At 34.2% G+C, this 5,243-nt stretch overlaps 1 non-coding gene across 1 annotated transcript; it reads right to left on the reverse strand.

The window, feature by feature from the left end:
• Positions 1–3,622: 3,622 nt before the first annotated feature.
• LOC148552788 (small nucleolar RNA R71) lies at positions 3,623–3,726 on the reverse strand. The gene has a single exon (XR_015893465.1). It is a non-coding gene; the product is annotated as a small nucleolar RNA R71 (small nucleolar RNA).
• Positions 3,727–5,243: the final 1,517 nt, after the last annotated feature.

Genomic DNA, 5,243 nt, shown 5'->3' on the forward strand with positions numbered 1-5,243 from the left:
GCGCGCGGTCGCGTCACTGCTATTTTGCGTTGGCACGCGGCCGCGTCGTCCATGCGATCGTGTCACTTGCCAGTTTCTTCAAAAACTCCATTTTGTGCTTTCCTTCCATTTTTGTATGTTTCCTTTCCATCCTTTAAGTCATTTCTGCTTTAGAAGATCTGAAACTACTCAACACACGAATCACGGGATCGAATGGAAATAAAGGGTAATTAAAATAATTACTTTTAAAGCATAGAAAACATGTTTTTCACATTTATCATATAATAAGGAAGGAAAAGTAAAACCATGCAATTTATATGAATAAGTAAGTGAAGGATTGAATAAATCACTTAAATTAGGCATAAAATATATCATAAAATATGGGTTTATCAATATTCTCTTGGGTCTCTAATACACGAACCGAGTCCGTAAGATTAGGATCTTCGTGGTATAGGCTAGAACCATTGGCAGCCATTCCTGAGATCCGGAAAGTCTAAACCTTGTGTATGGTATTCCGAGTAGGATCTGGGAAGGAATGACTGTGACGAGCTTCAAACTTGCGAATGTTGGGCGCAGTGATAGTGTGCAAAAGGATAAGGGTCCTATTTCGACGCTAGTGAGAACTGACAGATGATTAGCTGTACGGTAGCTGTACCTGGTATTTTTCATCCGAGACGAGAAATCTGACAGTTGATTAGCCGTGTAGAGATCGTACCTGGTATTTTTCATCCGAGAGGATCATACAGCTTGCCATGGAAGGGAGTACGCATGGTTGGAAGAAGACAATAGGAAAGCAGAGGTTCAGAAGCAACAAAGCATCTCCAAACGCTTATTTGAAATTCCCACCAATGAATCACATAAGTATCTTTATTTTATTTTATGTTTATTTATCCTTTAATTATCAAAACATCATAACCATTTGAATCCGCCTGACTGAGATTTACAAGATGACCATAGCTTGCTTCATGCCAACAATCTCCATGGGATCGACCCTTACTCACGTAAGGTATTACTTGGACGGCCCAATGCACTTGCTGGTTAGTTGTGCGAAGTTGTGAAAAGTGTGAATCACAATTTTGTGCACCAAGATTTTGGCGCCGTTGCCAGGGATTGTTCGAGTTTGGACAACTGAAGGTTCATCTTGTTGCTTAGATTAGGTAATTTTACTTTATGTTTAAGCTTTTTATTTTTATTTTTGAAAAAAAAAACAAAAAAAAAATTTTCATTCAGTTTTCGAAAAATTCAAAAAAAAAAAATAATAATAAAAATTGTTCTTCAGAATTTTTAAGAATGAATTCTAGAGTTTCATGAGATATGTTGAAGCCTGGCTGGCTGTTAAGCCATGTCTAATCTTTTGGACCGAGGCTTCCACTTTCCATTGTAGAAAGGATATGTCTGTATTTGTTATGCTAAAGCTTGGCTGGCCATTTGCCCATGTCTAATTCTTTTGGACCGAAACTTTAGACTAACATTGCACGAATCCTGGAATTCTTATTAAAAATTTTGAATTTCTCTATTTCCTTTTTCCAAAATAATTTCGAAAAAATACAAAAAAAAAATTTAATAAAATCATAAAAACCAAAAAATTTTGTGTTTCTTGTTTGAGTCTAGCGTCAAATTTTAAGTTTGGTGTCAATTGCATGTTTTTAATTTTTCTTGAATTTTCGAAAATATATGCATTGTGTTCTTCTTTGATCTTCAAGTTGTTCTTGATGATTTTCTTTGTTTAATCTTGTGATTTTCTTGTTTTGTGTTCTTTGTTGTTTTTCATATGCATTTTCGAATTATCAGTGTCCTTAGTACAAAAATTTCTAAGTTTGGTATCTTGCATGTCTTTCTTTTCTTAAAAATTTTCAAAAAAATATGTTCTTGGTGTTCATCTTGACATTCAAAGTGTTCTTGCATGCATTATTTGTTTTGATCTTAAATTTTTTTGTTTTGTTTCATTTTGTTGTTTAATGAAGAAAGAGAAAAACAACAAAATAATATTTCTTCATTAATTCAAAAAAATAAAAAAATAATATCTTTCCCTTATTTTACTCATAAATTTCGAAATTTTGAATTAACTTAGTCAAAATTTTTAAAATTTGGTTGTTTCTTGTTAGTCAAGTCAAAATTTTAATTTAAAATCTTATCTTTTCAAATCTTTTTCAAAATCAAATCTTTTTTATTTTCCTTTCATGTTTTCCGAAATTTTTTTTAATTAATTTTCAAAATCTTTCTCTTAATTTTATTTCATAATTTTCGAAAACTTTACTAACAATTAATGTTTTGATCCAAAAATTTCAAGTTTGTTACTTTCTTGTTAAGAAAGGTTCAATCTTTAAATTCTAGAATCATATCTTTTAGTTTCTTGTTAGTCAAGTCATCAACTTTAATTTTCAAAATCAAATCTTTTTAAATTTCTTTTTGTTACTTTCCTGTTAAGAATGGTTCAATCTTTAAATTCTAGAATCATATCTTTTAGTTTCTTGTTAGTCAAGTCATCAACTTTAATTTTTAAAATCAAATCTTTTTAAATTTCTTTTTCAAATCTTTTTCAAAATAAATTTCAATCATATCTTTCTCAAAACTTATTTCAAAATATTTTTCTAACTTCTTATCTTTTCAAAATTATTTTCAAATCCTTTTCAATTAACCACTTGACTTGTTTGTTTTAATTAAAAAGTTTACTATTTTTTATCTTTTTCAAAACCACCTAACTACCTTTCTCTCTCTCTAATTTTCGAAAATCACTAACCACTTTTTCAAAATTCTTTTTAATTAACTAATTATTTTAAATTCTAATTTTATTTTATTTCTTTTAATATTTTCGAAACTAACTTAATTAATTAAATAAAAATAAAAATATTTTTCTTTTCTTTTAATTAACATTCGAATACTCTCCCTCTCATCTCTTTTTATTTATTTTATTTTATTTTATTTATTCACTAACATCCCTCTTCTTAAAATTCGAACCCTTTCCCTCTCTCTGTGTTCAAATTATTCTTATTCCCTCTCTACCTCATTCTTCTATTCTTCAATTCTTCTGCTCACATAAAGGAATCTCTATACTAAGACATAGAGAATTCCTCTTCTTTTTTGTTCTCTTCTTTTTTATATGAGCACGAATAAGGATAAGAACATTCTTGTTAAAGCTGATCCTGAACCTGAAAGGACTCTAAAGAGGAAGCTAAGAGAAGCTAAAGCACTACACTCTAGAGAGGACCTTACAGAAATTTTCGAAAAAGAAGAAGACATGGCAGCCAAAAATAATAACAATGGTGGAGATGCAAGGAAGATGCTTGGTGACTTTACTGCACCAACTTCTGACTTCTATGGAAGAAGCATCTCAATTCCTGCAATTGGAGCAAACAACTTTGAGCTTAAGCCTCAATTAGTTTCTCTAATGCAGCAGAATTGCAAGTTTCATGGACTTCCATTAGAAGATCCTCATTAGTTCTTAGCTGAGTTCTTGCAAATCTGTGACACTGTTAAGACCAATGGGGTTAATCCCGAGGTCTACAGACTTATGCTTTTCCCTTTTGCTGTAAGAGACAGAGCTAGGATATGGTTGGACTCACAACCTAAAGGAAGCCTGAACTCTTAGGAAAAGTTGGTCAATGCTTTCTTGGCAAAATTCTTTCCACCTCAAAAGATGAGCAAGCTCAGAGTGGAAGTCCAAACCTTCAGACAGAAGGAAGGCGAATCCCTCTATGAAGCTTGGGAAAGATACAAGCAATTGATCAGAAGGTGTCCTTCTGACATGCTTTCAGAATAGAGCATCTTATGTATATTCTATGATGGTCTGTTTGAATTGTCCAAGATGTCATTGGACCACTCTGCTGATGGATCTTTTCATTCGAGGAAAACGCCTGTAGAAGCCCAAGAACTCATTGAAATGGTTGCAAATAACCAGTTCATGTATACTTCTGAATGAAATCCTATGAATAATGGGATGACTCAGAAGAAAGAAGTTCTTGAGATTGATACTTTGAATACAATATTGTCTCAGAATAAAATATTGATTCAGCAAGTCAATATGATTTCTCATAATCTGACTGGAATGCAAGCTGCATCCGGCAGTACTAAAGAAGCTTCCTTTGAAAGAGAAGCTTATGACCCTGAGAATCCTGCAATGGAAGAGGTAAATTACATGGAAGAATCCTATGGAAACACCTATAATTCTTCATGGAGAAATCATCCAAATTTTTCATAGAAGGATCAACAGAAGCCTCAACAAGGCTTTAATAATAATAATAGTGGGAGAAATAGGTTTGGCAATAGCAAGCCTTTTCCATCATCTTTTGAACAGACAGAGAATTCTAAGCAGAGCCTCTCTGACTTAGCAACCATAGTCTCTGATCTATCTAAGACCACTCTAAGTTTCATGACTGAAATAAGGTCCTCCATCAGAAATTTGGAGGCACAAGTAGGTCAGCTGAGTAAAAGAGTTACTGAAATCCCTCCTAGTACTCTCCCAAGCAATACAGAAGAGAATCCAAAGAAAGAGTGCAAGGCCATCAATATAACCAAAATGGCCAAACCTATAAAGGAGGAAGAGGTAGTGATTTCCAGTGAAGAAGACCTTGCTAGACATCCACTGACCACTAAGGAGTTCCCTAATGAGGAACCAAAGGAATATGAGGCTCATACAGAGACTATAGAGATTCCACTAAACTTACTGGTGCACGAATTGCGAATCACACTTTTCACAACGCGTACCACTAACCAGCAAGTGCACTGGGTCGTCCAAGTAATACCTTACGTGAGTAAGGGTCGAATCCCACGGAGATTGTTGGTTTGAAGCAATCTATGGTTATCTTGTAAATCTTAGTCAGGAAGTCAATTATGTTTATCAATTGAATTGTGAGTAACCAGTAGAGCATAAATTAAAAATTACTTGTTGTGCAGTAATGGAGAATATGTTGGAGTTTTGGAGATGCTTTGTCTTCTGAATCTCTGCTTTCCTCTGTCTTCTTGTTCACGCATGCACGTCCCCCTATGGCAAGCTGTGTGTTGGTGGATCACCGTTGTCAATGGCTACCTTCCGTCCTCCCAGTGAAAACTACGCTCACGCGCTCTGTCACAGCACGGCTAATCACCGGTTGGTTCTCGATCCGGTTGGAATAGGATTTACTATCCTTTTGCGTCTGTCACTAACGCCCAGCCTTCAAGAGTCTGAAGCTCGTCACAGTCATTCAATCCTTGAATCCTACTCGGAATACCATAGACAAGGTTTAGACTTTCCGGATTCTCATGAATGCTGCCATCAGTTAGCTTAT

This window comes from Arachis ipaensis, chromosome B7 (genome assembly GCF_059453495.1).
Source record: "Arachis ipaensis isolate K30076 ecotype BB chromosome B7, ASM5945349v1, whole genome shotgun sequence".
NCBI lineage: Eukaryota > Viridiplantae > Streptophyta > Magnoliopsida > Fabales > Fabaceae > Arachis > Arachis ipaensis.